Raw genomic sequence first — 23,089 nt, forward strand, 5'->3', positions numbered from 1 at the left:
CTACATAGATCGTTGAACAGTTAATAGATTCTCTCCGTTTCTTATAGCATGGTTTAATTAACTTTGATTATATTCCTATATAATGTTATATTATTGCTAAAGAATCATTGTATTCGATTTTCGGAGGTCATACCCCAAATAACCAACTCAGAGAAAAAGTGAATAAGAATCCATGAAAATATTAATGAAATTTCATTGAGACCAACACTTGAAAAGTACACCAAGAAAACGAAAATCACGGAGGTAGAAATAAAGAGAAGTGGGGATATTGCGAACACTTTTATAGGTGGAATGGATTAGAAATAAGTTACCGAATTCCACTACTCTTTTAGTACACTGCATAATAATAACAAATTTTCCTCTGAAGCAAAAAAAATGTATACAGTAAGCCAATAAAACCCTTCAATTTAAGGAAATTCTCCTAGATAACATTAGCGTTAGTTCTGGATGAATTCTTCTCGGGTTTCAAACTGGGTCGGGATCTGCAAGTTTTAAATCCAAGTTCCGGCCTTCCGACTCATAAACTCTGGGACAAGTTAGTCCGGGCCAAGGATAAAATTGGTCCCAAAACACCAGGGATACACAGCATTCCATGTAAATCCAGGTCCGACAGAAGCGATAAATTAAGAGATGTTTTGCCGAACGGATAGGTATGGAAATTCGTTTTCCCGCGAACCATAAAGGACTTTAATAAATGCTAGTCGTAATTTACTTAGATCACTTCCTTTTTATTTGTAAACGGCTGGTGTCCTAACACCCCCTGCCACACGACTTTTTAGGCGGCCTGTGGAGTAAGTGGCGCAGGTAGGAATTAAGGCTGAGGGTGAGGGGGGAAGGGGGTTAGGTGCAACTAATACCGAGGTGTGTGGGGGTATGGAATACCCACCAGGATAATTGGTAGATGCAAGATTAATAATTTGCGGAATTTTAAGATAAATAGTTCAAAATGGTGGGTTTTACGGCTTTCTGAGGGATAATTTATTAATCCTTACACTATTCTATTAAAAATATCAATCCAATTAGGTACAATGGATTAAAATTAAAAGTTTCTCTGAACCCTGGGGGTTTTCTCCCCCATGACCCTCCATTGCTGCGCCACTGTGTGGAGTATTATGTAGATGTGGTAGAGTGTATATCGGAGACACAGAGATTCAAAGAGACCATAGTGAAAGAGAATCGACGCCACCTCCGATTCGGGCAATTTGAGATATAGGGCGTGGTGGAGCACTGAGTCTTAACAAATCATAGCATCCATTTGGAAGAAACCACGCTACTAGGAAGGAGCAGAGGTTATTGGAAAAAAATTAAAATTGCGGCAATGGAGATCCGGCTTCATTCCAATAACACGAACAAAGATCTTCATCGAAGCAGGACTCGGTACCACGACCACAAAAAAGGCAGGAAAGCCAACAGCAAAACCAACCAATCAAGAATCGCCTAGATGAAGGAGGAGGCTATATATATAGAAGGACACAACTGACATCGGCATCATAAGCCCTGAAGATGTTGGGAAAGTATCCCAACGAAACGTCGGCCTACAACATGCAAGCCCTCACCCGATTGGAAATCTTAGAAGAATTCACTCAAGCCATTCACCCGGGTAAATTCCGATTCTGCATTAGAGTTAGTGTAAAGACAAGGAATAAATTCACGAACATTTTTCAATACAGTGTGCCGAAGCATGGATGTGAGACATGGACTCTAAGGAATGGTAAGGTGACCAAACAAAAAGCAGACGTGGTTTAGAAGAGGGGTATACGAACCGGGTGGACAGAATTCCAATTGAGCGCGTATCAAATGAAGTCAATGCAGAAAAAGGTACTATCGGAAAAAGTTAAAAAAAGAAAGTAAAAGTCGTCCTGAAAATAATCAAGGAATCCATATTCATAGAGATTACATAATAAGGAAAAAGTCTTGGCGAAACGAAGACGGCCGAGACTTTCATGCGTCGAAGTACAGGCGATGGAAATGGGACTCGCATTTAACAATAAAATAAAGAAAAAGGCTAAAGATCGAGTTTTAAGGAAGTCATGGCTGCAGCAACTAGGGCAACCTTTAAAGGAAAAAGCCTTGGGAAGTGCTAAAGATTAGCGAAAAACTAAAATTCACGTCAATAACGCCGACGACCGACGTGTATCTGTCGCAAAATTCAGAAAGCAGAATTGTATGCAACCATGGTAAAATTACTTTATCGCATTTTCAAGCAATTTTTTTTAGAAAATTACGTTTTCTTAATACGGGGGCAATTAATCCAAATGTAGAACGATACGGCACAAAAATTCCCGCTTGAATAACTTTGGAAATCAATAATGTGACGATAGGTAACCTTAGGGATAAAAAAACACTGGATAGATTATTTAGGCGTTACATACGAATATCTACAGCAAGCATCTCCAAGGAATAATAGGGTGGTTTCCTTCATCAAAGAAAACGAAAGGCATTGATTGCGATTCGTTACCCACCATTAGTGTATTCATAATATACAAATTATTTTGTTTTAGAAATACCGGGTTAGACGAATGGCAATGGTCCATTTTTATCCTCATTTGAAAAGGGCCAGATTGGCGCCCATGCGATGCCACTCCACGTGACGTCACAGGGACCTAGTTTCTATACGAGAAGATAGGAGTTATACGTCGTCTGAGGTTACCAATGCATGCATGAGGCGCAGAGCTCAGGGAAACATGTCTTAACAATCACTTATTAAAAACTGGCTAAGGTCGGAAAGTTTTCCTCGTTTGATAAGTTATTAATAATCCTTATTTAAGCCAAGCGCTACCAGCCAGCAGGGTACTAGGCTAGCCGCTAGCAGCCTGCGTCGTATCAGCGCTAAGCCTCGCCTCAAGGTCACCTCGCAGGGCGGCAACGGGAACCAGAATACGTCACGCGGAGAGACTTCCCGACATTCATACTTAAGCGTCGCGTTTTCGCGCGCTTGAAAATTTTCACTTTTCATTTAATCGCGAAAAATAGATATCGTCATTTAAAAATCTAAAAGCGTGAAATACGTACTCCAGGAGTAATAATCTTTCGATTTAGGCAATAAAAAAATAATAGGAAACCACCCTATTAAATGACTAAAAATAACGTTTAAATGACTAAAACAAGGAATTACACGGAATCATTGAATGACTAAAAATAATTTGTTTTCGGAAAGAAGTCAACAATCCAATTAGGAGCCTTTGCCGTATGTTTAATTATACTGTCTATACCAACGCAAGAATATGAAAAAAGATGTTGGCATTGCGAAGAACAGAGCTCAATGAAGGTTAATGCACTTTCAGAAAAATATCTACAATGCAGGACAAGTTAATTTTATCAGGATAAAATAGTATCGATATATAGCATGAGAATCGATAATAAGTAACATTGAGGCATAAAAGTGTTTATTTTTCAAAGGAACTTATGAATCCAAAAATAACAGCAGCGAAAGAAATAAAGTCATCCATTCATCAAGTACCAATAAACGCAAAGGATCACTCGTCAAGCGTATTCAGAGGACGTCACGAGAACTCAAGTGTAGGTAAAACTGTAAAAGCCACTCAGAGGTCTAATGGTAAAATTTGATACAAGAAAACAATTCACAGGCAAATAAATAATAGAATTTCCATTCGTGAAGGAACTGGCCAAACAAAAATTAAACGTTGGCAAACATGGATATTATAACATGGATATTTACCCACGAAATAAAACTGTTTGCTCGCAGACCACAATATATAAGCCCCAGCACGTAAAATAAATTGCTCTTTTTTCAAGTAAACATTAAGAATCAGCATACCAATGGCAACTTTTAGGCATGTAACATAATAAAATGTTGTATAATATAGAACTATGAAATTACTCACCATTCATTCCGTACAATCTCTTCCCAACGTAGAAGAATTCCAAGAAATTTCACTGGTCAAATGGCGCACCACTGCTTTCACACGCGCTCGATTCACTGGAAATAATTTGAAAAAGGCAAATGTTAGAGGCATAATGGAAAATTACATTAGTGAAAAATGATAGGTAATCCACTACTTTATTTAATCATGTTTCCTTATTGACTGCTAAGGTAATGATAGGTAATCCACTACTTTATTTAATCATGTTTCCTTATTGACTGCTAAGGCCAAGAAAGTCAACGACCAAGAAGAGAAAATTAAATAAGAAAAATGAAAGGTCTTGGTAGGTTGAACGCAGAGGGAATTCGCGAATAATGTTGATAAGTTAAAGCAATTACAATCTCTTGCCGAGTACACAAAGATGAGGCGTCTATTTCAACTCTCAAAGCGAGATATTAAGAAAGGAGTCCCGGAAGCTTTCTGAATAACACCATGCCAAACAGCACATCTGCGGTCAAATGGCACAGTCTTACAAAAAGTCGCTTATCTTAGTGAAAGGGCTTCGGATATTCTTCCAGGCTTCCCTGCGGGCAAGAGCTACGAAGAAGTAAAAACTCAATCACAATGGCTTTCAGCCAACGATGGGATACAAATTATTGTATTTAATCAGTTTCCAAACTCCTTTAAAAATCACCCGAATAGCACCTACGAGTGACCTTGGGGAAAGGACTTCATCAGCGATCTTCCAAATGCTCAAATCAGGTCAATTAAATCATAATCCACCTTGGTGACGAAGCGATTACAATATGACCAATGGATCGTGGCAAGAAGCTATTTACCATCATATGATACGTGAGACATGCCGACAACGTTGCTGGAACTTGTTTACTGTGCATCACAGTCGATGACGAACAATTAAGGCGTACTTCGTTTCACAATACCATACGGACCCGTGAAAGTGAATACCCGGAAAAAATAGGGGGCGGATTGAAAACATATCCCTACTTCCCTCGTATTTTTGGCAGGATATATCCAATGGAATCATACAATCACTCACGAAGATATCACTAAAGCACTTACTTCGAACCTTGAGGTTCTTTGCGAAAGGTAAAATATGATCTTAGCTGTAATAAATCTAAATAAAGCCGTGAACTACGAATTATTATCGTCGTTCACCACAGTAAATTCAATGATAAAATAAATACTAGAATAAAACACTAACGGGATTGATGTAAAACGGGGATACGAATAATAATACATGGGGTGCTTACTTACCTCATCACTCATCGCCGGCTATCACGAAAATGAGACGAATCGAAGTTCCCGAAGATTCGAAGATTGAACAGTTACGTGATTGGATAACACCTGATGACGTCAGGAAAACAAAAGTCCGATATATTTTCTTAAAAACAGAGTTTCAGTATTAAATGAATAAGTAGGATTTCATTGAAATGAATTTTACGATTTTATATTTTATATAAATCCTTTTAAAATCAATTAGTTTTCAAAATAGCTCTTTTAAATTTAGGGGCAAAACTAAAATTCCACTTGTTGATTAATACTTCTGAACACTGATTGGCCCACCCATTTCCGAACTTTCGCGGTATTTCCTACCCCCACCCCCCAAGATTAACGACCTTGTTAACCATCAGCAGACTATGACTCTTGCCCTGTGTCATTTCAAACTAATAGCGTAACAGTGTCTACACCAACGGGCCACCATGTTTAACTTCATCAAGAAAGGTGTTACATGCAATCGATTCACGGATGCAGTGACAAGACTATTTGGTGCACACTGGGCAAAATTGAAGATATTTAAAAGGAGTGAAAAAATGTGTGCACGTGAGGCTGGAGTTAAAATATTACCTGACGAATGCAGCGGGTTGTTGGGACGAAATTCATGTGATTAATCGTGATTAAGTGAGTGAGTAAAATATTATTAATGTGGATTTTTATTGCGATTATTATTTGAATTCCATTGCCTAGTACCCCGGCTGTCGGCAAATTGCCATTAAAATACAACAATATGATCAATTATTGGCAATTTATTATGCAAATTCTATCGTAAGCAATCCTCGTAATAGTTCCTCAAGAAGTGGTATTGGTAAAAACTGATATTCCTTCGATCTTTAGGATTCTCCGACTAGATTTTCTGGAATACCAACAAGAAAACCTAACTGTGTGTTTCTTGTGCCAATTTTTCAGTAAACTTCTTCATTATCGTGTTTCTGGGGGAATGATCCGAAGGTACTAGCAACTACAATGTGATCTCCTTTGCTGTTGATAGAGAATGTGATAAAGGAGCGAAGGGAAGATTTTATACGAATGTGCTGTGAGTGTTTAAAAACTATTCCTAATGAGCGGTAATGATAATGTGGTATTGCGCAACGTAACTTCATACGAAAACACCATTCCAGTGACAGGCGGGTAGTGCATGGATAGGGCAACCGCGCGTACTCCGCACCGCACGCTCTAGTAATTTCTGATCATAAGTTCTTGGTTTAAAGTTAGTAGCAACCTCATTTACCAAATTGTCTCAATAGGGTGGTTTCCTATTATTTTTTTATTGCTTTAATCGAAAGATTATTACTCCTGCACCTCGATTATGTAAATGTGACAGCGACGACGGCGATAGATGACCATCACGTTCTCCTATCACGTTCCGCTGTATCGCGCGATCATGTAAGCCACCGTCATCGCGCGTATCATATAGATACGAGCGCGTGAGGTTGGTATCATTGAGAAATCTGAAGAGCCAATGAAATCCTTCGACACATCTATGCCCAAGAATGCGTCGTCTGCGGAGTATTTGAAATAACAATAACAAACAACGAAAACATAAATTGGATGCAGTTCAAAGCTAAGTACTTCGCTTCGCCAATAGATAATATTATAATAAAGTACTCGTATTATGGTAAAGTTATGGGGAAAGTGTTGTATTACTTTCCGATGTGTGATGACGTAATCCATTATGCTAATGCTCGCCGGGAGATGCTGCAGTTATATTTACTATATCGTAGAGAATGGCCAAAAAGTCGTGATCTTGGATTGAAACTAATTAATGTTGAAATGATATAATGGAAGTGTAATCGCGCTAGCGATTTGAATGTAAGTAGTTAATAGTTGATTTCATCATCATCACTGGTCAACAATCCAAGGATTGGTTTGACGCAGCTCTCCACTCAGTTCTCCTATCAGCTAATCTTTTCACTCCTACGTATTTTTTCTCTTTCACATCTCTCTTTACTTGTTCCATATATTTTGTTCGTTATATAGTTGATTTATGATGATTAAAAAATCGAAAAGGAGTTTAACGATGTTCATGGAGAAACAATTAACTCACAATCAGTACTATTCCACAAACTTTAATCGTAACAGTCTACTAGTTTCGCTGTTTATACCGTCATTATCAAGACTAACCTGACTGTTAAAATGAAAGTTTGTGGAATAGTTCTGAGTTTTGTTTCATCATGAACATTTCATCGTCCCAACAGGTAACGCCCAAATCAGTTGAGTTTAACGATATTGATATGTTGGAGAACGTACTTGGCAAATGTTGATAATTAAACTTCGATATAAAGTAATTGACGTTTAAATCACGGATGTACTTCAATTAGCAGTACTTTCCAATTTGCTGTGTGGAAATAAAGCAGCTCTATCGAATTCACCACCGTGCGCATATAACGATTGAACAACGTGGGCAACTATAAAGTCAACAGAGCACTCCAGTTGAAATAATTAAGAATTATATTGGTTTTTAATCGGTTATAGGGCATTTTCAAATTAAATAAACAATAATTGTTTGCTAACATATGCATTTCGTGCTCGTTTTTATGTCAGCATATGCTTGTCACCATGGGTTTCGAACGTGATAGGCCGATGACGCTCGCAGCGTGATAAAGAGAGCGATCACGGTTTCATAATCGCTGCTATCACCTTCCGTCGTGGGAATCGCGTTGCCCCTGGCAACGACATCGCTCTCACCCTTGTCACAGTTACATAATTAGGGCGCTGGAGTACGTAGTTCACGGTTTTAGATTTTTAAATGACATTATTACTTTTTTTTATTTTAAATGACACGCGATTAAATGAAAAGTGAAAATTTTCAAGCGCGCGAAAACGCGACGCTTAAGTATGAATGCCGGGAAATATCTCCGTACGTCGTATCTCCCGCCCGGTGAGGTGACCTTGAGGCGAGGCTTAGCGCTGATACGTCGCAGGATGCTAGCGGATAGCTGAGTACCTTGCTGGATGGTAGCGCTTGGCTTAAAAAAGGTTTATTAATACCTTATCAAACGAAGAAAACTTTCCGAACTTAGCCAGTTTTAATAGGTGATTATTAAGACATGTTTCCCTGAGCTCTGTGCCTCATGCATGCATTGGTAACCTCAGACGATGTATAACTCCTATCCTCTCGTGTAGAAACTAGGTCCCTGTGACGTCATGCGGAGTGGAATCGCATGGGCGCCAATCTGGCCTTTTTCAAATGAGGATAAAATTTGACCGTTGCCATTCGTCTAAACCGGTATTTCAAAAACCAAATAATTTGTGTATTATGAATACACTAATGGTGGGTAACGAATCGCAATCAATGCCTTTCGTTTTCTTTGATGAAGGAAACCACCCTATTGATCCTCTCGCCAAGTGTGCTCTTCGGAGCGAAGGTCAGAACACTCGCCTGAATGGCTTCAGCATTGACATGTCTTCACGTTTATGCCGATGACAGATTATGTTTTTAATGCATTGTGGCTTGAGCGTGAAACAGTTTAAAAAATTACCTCCATTCCCATTCAAAACAAAAAAGAGATATGCTGATTTCTGGAAGTGTTCTGATTCATGCAAACGCCCGTCATCTCAGCGCTGATGCAGCCTAACTGCTCCTTGAGCGATTTCAATGGGATATTTTCAATAACCCGCCCTGCAATGTAGACCTGCAGCTCGATTCTGTAAATGTCATACCTGTGCTTCGCGTGATTCGAACCACAGTGGAGTTCTCACGCCTCTCACCGTGAAAGACGTTCAAGCGATCCTGTAAGCCTGTGTCGTGAGATGTTTGACGGATTGCGAACGATCACTTCAGTTTCTTATGTTGGTAGCTGTGCGGACGCGAGGAACGAATCAGAATCTCCGATACAAACTTACTTCAGCGGCCAACTGCAACTTCAGTTACCATAGAGAAACATATACAATGCCGTGGAATATTCACTCCCAAAGTAAATAATACTTCTTTACTCAATTTTGAGTGAGGTCTTTTCTTTTAAAAGTACCCATTAATGATAATTTACGGTTGTTTAATTAGTTTATAGCTATAAACTGTACATTACCTCTTTTATATGTTGTCAAGTGCTGCGTATCAAAGTCAGTTATCACGTAGCGGGCTCGTAATTGCGCAATTAGCTCTAATTTCCTCATAATATGGAGCTAATGCTTACGCGGAATGAGAACAAGTGTTATTTTATTATTTAATAATGGTTCATTCTCGTACGCGTTTGAGCTGTTCTCATCATTTCAGTACATAATTTTAAATGCGCTGTGGTGCGTATACATATATGTCTGATTATGCAAGCACATGCCACTATTCACGATTTATACTGATGAAAATGTTTCTGGCGCGAATACGAGTAGATTATCAACTGTTTCTGCTAGAGGACGAGATGTTTACATGTCTTAGTATTTCTATAATGTCAACAGAAAAACGAATCATGTTGGTCGTGTTACTGAACGGCAGCAATAATGCATGGAAGAGATGGAATAGATGATCAATGTTTATCTTAACGTACTAAAGTATGCCCCGGCAAGCCATCTAAACGTCTACGAATTAATCGTGGTGTGAACTCAGTGATCCATCGCCAATCTCACGTCTCGAAGGGATTGTTGATATCGCGTATCTGCCGCCGAAGTATGTGCATCTCTTGCCTCCGTCGACATTGGTGCTCATGCATCAGTAGCGGAGGTATGTAAAGAGCCTCCATTCTCGTTAATAAAAACAAATCGAAGGCTTGAACTTACGAAACAAATATTAAATAAATCTGTTAACATTCAATACCGCACAATACTTTTACCGTTGGTTCTACTCCAAATTATTATGAACATTAAGTTGTGAGTATTTTACTTGTACATTCTAGAAGATGCACAAATATAAGATAATTGTCAAACCCTCAGCTCAAGGTTTAACTTCCCACCAACTTCAATCGCAATGAAGGCCAATCAATTTAAATAGGACGCGAATGTAAATTTAACTTTACGCATTTCTTTCATTTGTTTTTAATACATATTACTTATGGGAAGTGACAATATGAAATAGCCACCATCGTAATTAATGAATAATGTGCTATTAATTATCAATCACAGCGTAAATTCATAATGAAAAATTAGAGCGCATTGCCGCGACGAAGCTACCACGGGCCCTCTTGGGCGTGAATACTTTCACGGACGCGGCTGTGAGAGTGACGTCACTATAAAGTTTCAGAATCGCTCCAGCGTCAAAGCCGTGAATACATTGACGAAATCCGCTTGTGACGGCCATATCACATTTACAGAATCGAGCTGCTGGTGCCGTGTGACTTACATCTTTATGCTGAAATGAAGATGTGGCTAGGAGGGAAGCGTTTTCAAACGGGAGATCAACTTCATAACAAAGGCAGAAATCGTTGGCGGCAACATCCTATGAAGAAGATATAGTAACGCTTGTCTACAGGCACGACCAATACCTCAATCGCCGAAGCGATTATGTCGAAAGGACACCAGAGTTGTGCTCAATATTTAGCTGTGAAATAATTTTTAATCTATCAATTCACCTTCTGTTCATGACCCCTCGGAGGCTGAGAAAACAGCCTTCCTGTATTGTGATTCATGTTTATGTGGGCCTAATTTTTTCTCCCGGGCTCATTGATGTTTGAATTTCCCACGTCACGTGATACTTACATACCAAGGGTATACGTATTTTCTGAAGATCTACCCAAACTTTGCGAATCCTTACTCTTAGACGGAGAGGCAGCTTATTTAAATCGGCTTTCCATCAATAACAAAACGATGGAAATAAAATGGATAGTTGAGGACCCTAGAAGCCAAGGGGGATAAGTGCAATTTTTTTTATTTTTGGAGATAATGAGAAATAATGGTTTGTGAGGCACACAATATTATAGTGGCGAAGGGATACAAGCGAATCACTGATAAGCATATACATATAGATTCAGCAATTTACATGTATGTTTTGTTGCAACATTGTTGTGTATTCCACCTACTATTATCTGCAATCATCTAAAAACAAATGGCCCTAATCCCTGTTGGCCTCTAGGATCCTTAATTGAGTTTGTCTCCTGTGCAAATTGCAATGACAGTTGGGGAACAATATTTGTAGTAGTATCACTCAAAAAAAAAATAATTTTCGGATTCATTCGTTTCAATGTAAAAATGCTGCACCGTGAGGGTAAAGAATTCTAAATACACTCAGTGTGATTAATAAAGCCCATACAATCATTTTATACACAAGTAACTGTATATATATTAAGATAATAATTCGTTTTAAGAGGTGAAAATAATGCTTACTTGGTTTTTCCTTGCATTTTTAGTCATCTGACTCTTTCCACGAGAATTGAGCCAAATTCTAAGATCCAAGTGACGTGTTTAATGTTATTCCTCTTCTGTTACCCTCATGGTAGCACAAAAAGCTAAACATTGTAACACAAACACAATCACCACACGATTCTTCCACACTTATATCATCGAATACACTTAACACTATGCCATGCAATGACCGAATGATTTTCAAATTCAGATTTTTTTCCTACTCCACATAGACCAATACACTTCTTCACAAAGCGCAACGAACAATATACATGTATTGGATGCAATAATCACCTCCTTCGTGTTATTTGTAACTGAGAATAATTAATTCACAAGACGGAAAGGGAACACCACTCAGAAGTAAAATTAAACACTCTCCTCACGTGGTTATCCAGGCACTGAACTATATTCTGAGTGGCTTCGCACTGGTCCGATATTTTCTCCACCCTCAACTCTGAATGCGTCATGCCGAAGGCCTAAAAGCAAGGCATCTTTCTACCGGGAAGTACATGACGCAGATCAAGGGTTTTTATGCCCGAGAGCCTTAAATCCAATACGGCCAGTTGAGCGATAGCGATGCGTTGTGTTTACTCATGACGGCATCGTACGGAATCCAGAGTAATTCCTCTCTTCAAGAGCATTGCCAAATATAGGGGAAATAAAGGCCAGCTATTACCACAGCATACGATAAAATCGACTCAAAATTAGAAGTATGAAGAGACACGAGGACTCATAAATCCATATAATAGAATAACGATTGCCGTCAGAAGTATAGTCACCCATTAGACATGCCACGGGGTCTATGCACCTTGCGTGGGAGGGAAACCGGCCCATTTATTTCAAACGGGAAAGCATCGGAAAGTTCTAATGTACGAAGCACGAATATTGCAAAAATTCCCTGAAAATGTTCTCACTTTTCCGCTTCCTTTCAGTCCATTCCCAACCTGCACAACTACTAATGAAATCCAAATCGTTTTATGCAATTCTTGCCCCGCCTTTTATATCGGTCTAACCACCACTTCACTCAACCTGCGACTTAACAACTATGGCGCCTCGTGCAATTCTTCCTCCCCATCTGCCTCGCTTCCTGTCCCCACCAACGCTTTTTCCACAAAGCCCTAGTAATGAGCCTAAATCAGTCCTTGATCATACGGGCAGGGGCAGGCCCGGAGCTGGGGCGGAGCAGAGGGGGCACGTGCCCCGGACGGCGGATTTCAGGGGGCGGCAAAATTTGAAAAGTTTATTTTTAAAAAGTTATTTAATTTTTATAATTAAATTATTTCACGATGATTGCTAATTTATATTATCAAACAATAATATTCAATACAATAAAACTTCTTAATAGAAAACATATGGTATGTAATTTCTACTACCGCATCTCAAAAAATAGCTTACGGGGGTATTATATTTTAGTAGTGGGGGGAAGGGAGCGAGGGGAGATCTGGGTAGGGGGGGCGGCAAACTGATCTTTGCCCCTCTCACAAAACTCCTAGTTCCGGCCCTGGGTAGGGGAACAAAGCACTTGGACAGAAAGAGGAAGGTAGAGGGAACTTACAAATGTGTGAGATATTGGCTGGAAAAGGAAATGGGAGAGGAAGTGGTATTTAGATACGATAAATGAGTGAATCATCTCGAATAAAACGATATGGGCCACGTAGGAGAGTTAAAAGGAACACATATTCATAAAAAAGTCAGTTTCACATTTGAAGGGCAGCGCAGTCACTAATTTTTCAACGAAATCAAGCTTTTTTTACGTTTTGTCTTTCAAGCCTTTTTAATTGTCATTTTAATGGAAATGTCACAATACTCCTATTATCACGTAAAGATTCGTATAAATATACGTACTGTAAAACACAAATTGTAATTCAATATCCGAAAAGTTGAGTTTTCCATTATATATTTTCTGGAAAATCTCAGGAATAAGATAATCAAGCTATACATCTTAACATTTTTGTTATTTTCACCGAAGAACCAAGACACCCTCTTCCTATTGTATTTCATCAACCGCCTACGAAAATGTGGGGGTTTTAAAGTTATATTATCTGGAATTTGCATTTGAATATCCGCATTTTTACCCTGTCTCTCGTGGGGATTGCCTTAACACAAAAAATGTCGCATGCAAATAAATTGATCTTACTTAATGGTTTAAAATAAATCTCGTACCGTTATATAAATCATGATCAATAAGAAAATAGTCACGTCAAGATTTTCCGTTTTGCGCCGAGACCAATTACTGACGTAGCTAACTTCATATCACGTTCTCTACATTCAAATGGCATCCAATGACCAAAATCAGCCTGCCCACAACATGGAAGACAAAACAGTGGCAAGGCACAATTAATTCCTGCCTCCACACTGCAGTGGTTCCATGGTATAATTTGTCAAAGGATGCATTGGCGGGAGGAGAAGTGTGACGTATTTTGAGAAGAGGGGATCTTAAAAAGAGATGCGTCATTTTCAAATGGTCAGATACACTTTTGAGTCTGTTCAATATCTAATGCCATTAATTTCTACGTTTTTCGTAATATTTACGTATGATTTTTGCAATCCGTAGGTATGAAATTTTTTTCCTTTGCCTCTATATTTGATATTAAATCAGGATTCTGGAGTAATTAATTATAGTATTTAAGTAAAAATTTTGCCCACTAAATTATTCAAAATTGATAGATTACCATGAACTGTATTAGCTTAGATATTACCATCAATCGAAATTACAAAAAGGTTGTACATTGTACTACATTGTACTCCTCTGGTACATTCTGGTCTCCTCTATTTTGTTAATTTGCAACGGAATTTCTTTTTTTATTAATTTATCGTAAAAACATTGTTATAACCCTGTATTTTGTTTATTAATATAATTATTTATATTTAATTTCATTCCAAGCCCTAATGAAGATCTAAGATAAACCGAAACGTTGGTAAAGTATTAAATTTCAAAATTTTCAAGATATACACTCCAATATTCATTTATTATTCGCACGCATGTTTGCGGTAACTTGTAGGAATGTTCGTTGTAATTTTTATGAATGTTTGATGTAATTTTTTATACGTTTGTGTAATTCGTACGATTTTTGTTTTAATATGTCAACGGGTGCCTTCCACTTGTCGTATATTTGCGGTGGTAGAGAAAAGTCGACCCTCTCTCCTTCTCCCCTCGAGCTGGGAGCAAATCGTATCCGAGGTAACCCTAGCAAGTTTGCTTCTTCCGTCGAGCGCGCTTCAGGAAAGTGATTTATGATTCACGAACCTTCGCCCGCCGGCATTCGTCGCTAATGATTTCAAAACAAGACGACCGATGTCACTTGCTTTCCCTCCCAACAGCACACATGCAAGTTGGAAGAGGGAGACAATATTCCGTGTCGATCTGTGTCGCCTTCAAGGACAAATAATTTTCGATCAGAAGTCTGTCGATGACTCAATATTAAGCGAAGGATGAAAAGACCTTCCTTCGATTGTTTACTCTATAGTTTGAGCCAATAAGAAAATACTGAAGCGAAAATATAACTGATTCATACAAAAGATGCAAAATCTATCAAGATTGTGGCATTGCCAAATATGGCAAGGCTGGCACGCAGTAAGTGTTAAGCATGCATAACTTAAAAGCCAACAACGTAATATGCCGAGACCTATCTCATATTCCCAACCACATTGTTTTGAACCATAGAAGGAAGGCAATCATAAAAGAACTCCACTTTCAAATACACTCATTCTCACTAGTCAGAAGTGGCCGTACTTCTTTGACCTTTACCTCGTATATGCACGGTGCTCGAGGCCAGCGACTTTACATCCTGACAATACTGGCAACCAGTATGACTTAAAATACTAGCAGGTTGCATACCCACGTACTACAAGGCGTCAACAATAACGAGTACATGCCTACATTATTTTCTGAGAATAGTTAGATATGCGCTTTAACGTATAGTTCTTCTGCTACCTCCTATTTATTAAGTGAAAATTTATCATGTTTTCCTATTGTTTGGGACTTTTCGGGTCTACCAGACAAAAAAATTAATTTCAACGAATTTGTAATTAAATTTTGCAGCCTACAGATTGCTATGAATTGCTAAGTTCAAGTAGCTAAAAATCGGTTTGCGATAATATCTATCATAAGTAACATGTGTATCAATCAACTAATTTGTCGACTAATGAGGACATATGTAGTGAAATACGCAGTTTCAGTCCTTTTTTTTTCCCATCACACATCAAGTGTTTTACTGCGGTACATGCGATAGCGTGATTTAAAAACTTGATAATATGAAACAAACGAATTGAGTAACCTCCTGAACCAGAATTAAACCCTTTGCCCTGACACTTCCCACTTAAATAGTTCAAGATTTAACATTACCATTATCAAATCCCGTCTTAGGATTTAACTGAAATTTCGAGAATAGCCACCGGATGGCAGCAGCTATCAGGCACACTATCTGGACAAAAACTTACAAAAAAAACTTGTAAGATAGCAGCATGATCAACTGATAGATATCACTATGCATTCTGCGTATGCATACGCTTTTGGCGTTTGTAGCCATCTTCAGGCCAAGTACCAGAACGCTTGGGGATGCGAATTGGTTAAGATTACATGTGTGAGTGGTCAGCACACAATGTCATTAAGAGACAGGTTTGTTTATTGAAGAATTCTGGAAACTTCATTTTGGATCCTAAACATTTTAAATGGTGGCAGATCTAGATAGGAAATTTTGAACTTCCTGCACAAACACTAAGAATCAACATGTGAGTACTTACAGCATTTTTGCGGCACTCAATATGGAAAAACTCCCAAGGGGTTGTGGGACGTTATTCACGTGAAAAATTTTTGTTGGTCTTGTGTCATCTTCTAAGGCTACAAGCATGTAGAACAAAGGTGGTTATGGAACAGTCAATAATATTACTAACGCATTTAACCCTTGGGCTGCAGGAGTTCACGATTTTAGCTGCCAGCCAGAGCAGAAGAGACCCCCTGTGTAGGAGGCACCATCTGCCACCAGGGCTGGTCTCTTGGAATTAAGCCCCTTAGCGATCCTCATGGAGACGGAAAGTGTGGAAGTGTCAAAATATCCAGGTAGCAATAAAAATTTTGGGTAAATGCCAGTCAACGAGCAAAACGTGTAAAAACATTCCAGCACTCTAAGGCTCCTATTAGCCGAGGCAACCAGATGCGCCACCGGTGGTGCGTCTGGTGGAACTGGTCAGTCGTGGGGCATAGAATCAAATGAGTCCAATTAGCCGAGGCAACCAAACGCGCCACCAGACTTTCCACCAAAACCAGTCGCCTGGGCCCCGCAACCGCGCCTTCCACTTTGGCCCCTATAGGCCGAGGCAACCAGACGCGCCACCGGACACGCCACTGGTGGCGCCTCTGGTTGCCTCAGCTAATAGGGGCCTAAGGGTTATTTAAGCCTGAATTCCATGTTCTGTGCAAATGTGGACCAGTATGATGAAATTGTGGCCAATTATGTACATACTAGGAAACAATTAACTTCATAATTTTGATTAATATGCCAATCCCTGAATAAGTATTTTCCATCTTTTAAGCAATCATTCATAAAAATTAACTATGATTAATAGGATGCCTAACTACAGGAATGGCTTACCCATGGCTTATTATAACTGCAGGTCACTGGTTCACTATTCTAAATTTTTCAAATAGATGATTAATATTGGTTGTGTCCCAGTAAAGTTCCACTGAATCAAGTAATTTTTCATTTAAACATGTCCACATTTCACCAAGTTTTACATAGAAAACAAGAACTAGCATGATTATTGAAAAATTGATTTATTTGCTCCAAAAGCATACGTGGCATTGTGTATAAAGCAATATAGAAAGGCTAGACATCGTCACAAAAATGTTTCGGATGATAATACACCACAAATATCACATACATGTATGTACTCTTTCGATTCATGAACAAAAGATATCATTAAGCATTTAAAAAACCAAGGATAACTTCAACCCTTCTCTAACTGCAGGACAAGCAACCTTTCATACACACATGGCTCACGCACAAATTCAATTCATTGAATGCATTCACTTAGGCTGGCGGTGAAACGATATCTCTTCAGCATAGTTCAACACACAAAAATATATAACCACCAGCTGAGTAAATTATTGGACGCGGCAATGAAAATTTGCACATGGCTTATTCTACTGTTGGCACAGGAGAAAGTCATACAACATACAGCCAACATTTGATTTTGTATGATGAAACAACAACAAACCAAAATTCAATTGAAGCATTTCCCTTCCACATTCCAGGAAAGATTTAAAAGGTGTCAAATTCCAGCAGGGGATTGACGTATTAAATGTGCATTCACACAATTCAACAGGGAGCAAACTTGCAGGAATCTTAAAAATGGTGAACACTAATATCTCTCAAAGGAGTCGAGAATCCACAGAAAATTATGATCAATTGTATGTACATTGAAGTAAAAATATTTTTTTAGCTCAAATGTGTACTTAAAAATCGAATGTCACATTAAAATCAGCATCACCATCTCAACGTGAATGACAAAGTTATTTAGGCATTACCTTGGTAGCCACTATTACTATACATGCACAAACACACACATCGCCTAAGTTCAGAAATTTGAGTACTGCAATCAAATATGCATTTAATGTGTCTTTGGTATTCCCAGAATAAGAGCTCAATTTAAAAATATATTCACGTGGATGATATTAAATTACTTCCGATGACACTTTGATGTCAATTTACTATTATGAAAAGCGCACAATTAGAGTTCATTCCTCCCACACTTAAAGATACCCAATGGAAAATGATTTAACAGCAATGGGTATCACTCATCAGAACATAAATGGATATTCAAATCAGGACAGAGACAAGGAAGGCTAATACAGACCTCAGAATGCAGATGCACGGCTAAGATGATGGTATGGCAAACCAACGTCAAAGTCAAACATTAAGACAACCCGATTTGAAGTGAAATGACAATAAATGAAGCATTAACAGACAGAGAAAACAATGTAAAATTATTTCCAAATTTTATCCCTAATGACATGGCACGTTTTAACATCCTCTTTGAAGGATACTTCTCATTAAAGAGAAAAATGATAACTGAAAGATAAGCATTTGTCAATCATCACGGTTAAAAGCAAAGATTTAATTCCAAATCTCTTTTGCCATCGTTAAAATACTTGAAAACAGCAAATGGAACAACTAAAATGCCATAGTAGGAGACATGCACATGTGAGTGGTGGCATGAAATTCTAAGATATCATTTTTGTGGTCCATCAAAGCTATAGAACTCCCCAATTTCACACCCAAAACATTACTAATGGATTCATCATTACTGATTGGATCGACAGATAACATTAGTAGATGGAAATTCTAATTTAAACATCTAAAACATTGTAGAATTGGAATTTTTTTCAACATCAAATTGAGTGAAAACTTGCTGATCTTCATGGAAAATAAAGCATCAGAAATGCACCATAGAATTATCTGCCATTCAATTTTTAGGCTCTCACACAACTCGCATGACATTATTGAAACATAAAATTCAAACAGGCAATGTCAAATGAGTACAAACAAGTATTGTAGGAGGCTTGATTGAAGTAAATAGGGTCAACATTGCATCACATTAGATTGAAAAAATCATTGGAACGTGACAATTTGAAACAAAATGGAGGTAACCATAAGTAATTAGTGAAAAATAAACTGCAAATGAAAAAAATACTAATAATGACAGAGAAAAGAAACTCATTCTGAGATCTGCAATGAAAGCCTTAACAGCTATGAAAAAAACAGGTACATATCTACCAAATCTTGCAGCATACAACACCTTAATTGTGGTCAGGTATAATATAAATGTTTATCACAGATTGCTCTCCAAATGTACACACAGTACCACATAAATTATGTACAGTAATTATGTATCCATTGCAGTAGCATATTTTCTATGAACTTATCAACCCCGGAGCCATCAAATCACAAAGTGAAATAACTCTCTGAGCCTTAAGTCCATATGCACCATGCATTACCTTTTAAACTTTGAACTACTAAAAAATTGATGGTCATGAGGAAAAGCTAAAAAAATACTAACATTCACAGGGGTATTGGATCACATCAGATCTAAAGAACTATGTATTAAATTCCATGCTCTTCACTCTTTTTTGAATTTTGAAAGATATTTGTTAATCTTGTTGAATTAAAATTAACAGTTTGTTAAAATTGGTTGTAAACATGTTAGAAGAAATTAGAAACACAATTACCTGGGAATTCGAAACTGGTCAATAATTCACAATAAAAATTCCAAATAGACATTATGCCATACCCAGTTAGAACTACAAAACTGGAAGCATTGAGCAGCGTAAAAAAAATGGTACAAAACCACCATTTTAAACTAAATATTTAAATAAACTTAAGAAAAAGGTAACAAGATATAAGTTGACGATATAAAGAATACATATTTTCCTTCCCCAACACAAATTATGACACACAAACATATAGTATTGCTCAGGTACCACACAATACACAAAGGAGTGTACAAAAATATTGCACTGATAAAATGATATCCGGGAGACAGCTATTCGCTGGCACATACCAAAGTGCGTGACTACTCTCCCAGCAGTTTTTTCTTTCCCATACTGACACATATCTCCACAAACTGCCTACCACCAAAACTGATTTTACCTTTCCCCAAGGCAATACACAAGGCTTTCTGGATATGTTACTACTGTGAATTGCCCAGAAGAGGGTTGAAGGCATCGATCTAGAGAAGCTGATGATATCTCGCAACTGTTTTCCAGGAATTTCTAAAACAAATAAAGTTGAAAGCTGTAATCTATTCAAAATGATACCAAGATTTCCCCGAGAAAGCAATGTATTCATGCTTCTCCAGTTTGTATCGGAGATATTATTTTTGCCATCACTATCGGCTCACCATGAAACAAAAGTTATGGGGATAATCAATCGCATATACAATAGAGAGAGAGCTTCCCAAATAGACAAAAGGTGCCTACAGGATGGATGAATGGAAAAAGCTCTCAAGACTTTGGAAAGGAGTTGCAGAGGAAAATAATTACAGCCTCTCTCCAGGGAAATAGAGCCTAAGTCTGTATCGAAAGCCACTTTATTCTCAAATGGTTCCGTAAATTGGGGCAGGTCACTTTCAGCAACATTTAAAGAAGTTAGAAATGCCTTGACCCTTGAGCTGGGGCAGCTATATCACAAATTTTCCAATGTGCACAGGAAATATTTGAAGAAGATCAGACCCTCTTGAGCCGCAGAGCAGCTTGAAAACTGCAGGAAGGATTCTAGGGTTCACCACCAGGGTCAGGCTTTCAATAGCCAATGTTTCAAAGTTCAACTTGCATATTGTCACTTGGGCAGATGAGTTTACTGAGGTTTCTGATAGCCTTATGTACCCTTGCTCAGCAGCCAGGTACCACGAGATAGGGTATACAAAGATGACCTCTGGGCATGGGTATAAAAAGTGATCACAAAGATCAGCTCGACACTCATCTCCCACATGGGCGGATCCAGGATTTTGTTCTGGGGGGTGGGTGGACACAAGGATACTTCGTAATACAAAATGAACGTAACGGGACCGTATTAAAAATCTTGCATATTTTTTTAAGGGTCTGTGGGGGGCACGTGCCCCCCCCCCCCCTGGATCCGCCTATGATCTCCCATAATGACAATGGGTGAGTTAAACATTGAAACGTCAGGTATGGAAAACCTGACCTGGAGGAGAACCAGAGTACAATCCCTGCAACTATTTTGCCGTGCAAGCCAATGATCCTATTCCAGGTAGAAGGCCTTTGTAATACCTCTCAACCTCGAGCTTCTTTGAAATGTTCTGATTCAATACCAGACAGCTATGCAATCTGTTAACATACACCCACTTCAATATAAGACTACCATAGCAAATTGAAGATAATTCAGAAAAAAGATCCCACTGAGCCACAGAGAGAATAGAGGAGTATTGAGAGAGGGTCGTAAATTGACCCCCTCAAGAAATAAAGAGTTTGGGCCATTATGCTATAAGGGGTCTAGGGTTATAGGAAAGGGTTGACCTTACAAGTACGCTTTTTCAAGCAGTTGCCCATGCATGTGTATATTTACATTCGCAGCAGCTGAAGGGTAAAATGCAGATCCTGATATGACTGAGCACAGAATGTTCCACCGAAGAACGTGATTTCGACTAAGAGCATCATGGAGAGATTAAATGTTTGACAATACCAGCACAGCTGTAGGCTCACCATCATGCTATTATGATAAAAAATTCATCCAGTAACTGAAAAACACAACACTCCTGTCATATTTGATTTAATTCTCCTGATTAACTAACGAAAACGCACACAGACTCACACAAAAGCCACCGATGAGAAGCGTTCAAAATTTACAGCCAAAGCTGAAAACATATCGATTAATGCCCAGCTGATTTTCAAGAAATTGGCCATTGTTACCCTGAGAAGTACAGTAAATGCTAACACTCACCAGATTCACAAAACACTCAAACTTACTTCCAACGGATAAGAAAATGGATATCCCACATAAAAGGCATCCAGAGTTAATTGCAGTTCCCAAAAGTTTAAAGAGGGTTATGCAATATTCACCATGCTATTCCAGGTCTATCACCATTCACATAAAAAATCAAATTTTCAATGTGACTTGTCTTGTTATGACTGCAGTTGACTTAAAGATCATTTAAAGTTAATGTTAATAAAAATTTTAACACACAAGTTCTGGTTTAAATCAAATAATACTATGTTCCTTCAGCGATGAAAACAGGAATCTATATGCTAGATCTTTGATGATGCCACTAACCTGTCCTTGTACCTTCCCTTTAAATGAGCAAAAATATTCACCAGTGTTGGCAAACTCTAATACCACACAAAAAATGTCAGTTGTGTGTATTTATACTTTGGGTAAAAAAAGGAATACACTTCAGAACTACTCGGTAACTAATTCTTCTATCTGATGATGTCTTTTCTCAAACTACCTAAAAAAACTTATTTTTGCAAAAGGTGTAGAGCATCCAAAGGCTACAAGAACTGAAGAGATAACTATAAGAGTAGATGGTAGGCTAAGAATCTGTTATCAACATCCAGGGCCTTTTCCCAGCAAAGATTTACAAATTTTAATCTCAAAAATCCAAAATAAATCAATTAATTCTATAAATCAACTCAATAAATTCTATAGTAATTTCCAAATGGAGAACAAAATTAATACCATAATTAGGGTGCAGGTAATTTGCCAATCTGTTTTCCAAGATGAAATATGAACATGATGCCATTTGAATGTGTATGGCAACATGACTAAATTTACACAGCATGGTAGAAATGTTGGAAATGGAGAGATAAAAATGAGTTAGTCCTATTGTCAGGCGGACCACTACAATTCCTAAAATTTAAATGTGCAGCTCTTTTCGCACACAAAAAGAACAGGCTACCCCTTTAAGATTTTCAGCTTCAACACCTTAAGAAGTTGATCAATGTCAAGACCAACATCATTTTTACTGTAGATTACTTTTCAAACCTTAATAAATTTGTCCCAGACAGCAAAGACACCAGTAAAAATGTTTTTATCACCAAAATTCGACTTCATTAATAGGAAAAAAGTGTTTTCAAATCTGCAGGTGAATATGGCTTTCATACAATACTTTCATAGCATTTTTCACGAACGGTACAAAAGTAACAATAAATTTCAATGAATTATACAATATCATCAATAATTAAT

At 38.1% G+C, this 23,089-nt stretch overlaps 1 protein-coding gene across 2 annotated transcripts in view; it reads right to left on the minus strand.

The window, feature by feature from the left end:
• The window catches only part of LOC124162668 (glutamate receptor ionotropic, delta-1), a 44,726-nt gene extending 32,764 nt beyond the window's left edge, over positions 1 to 11,962 (minus strand). Inside the window, exons 1-3 of one of the 2 annotated variants that reach the window (XM_046539266.1) lie at positions 11,373 to 11,962; positions 5,100 to 5,189; positions 3,846 to 3,940 (exon numbers count right to left, since the gene is read on the minus strand). The gene's annotated coding sequence lies outside the window, so the exon portion shown is untranslated. Of the gene's footprint in view, positions 1 to 3,845; positions 4,002 to 5,099; positions 5,190 to 11,372 lie in introns of those variants that run through there. The other variant, XM_046539268.1, reaches the window with a different exon arrangement.
• Between the last annotated feature and the right edge of the window lie 11,127 nt (positions 11,963 to 23,089).

Source organism: Ischnura elegans, chromosome 7 (genome assembly GCF_921293095.1).
Source record: "Ischnura elegans chromosome 7, ioIscEleg1.1, whole genome shotgun sequence".
In the NCBI taxonomy this organism is placed as follows: Eukaryota; Metazoa; Arthropoda; class Insecta; order Odonata; family Coenagrionidae; genus Ischnura; species Ischnura elegans.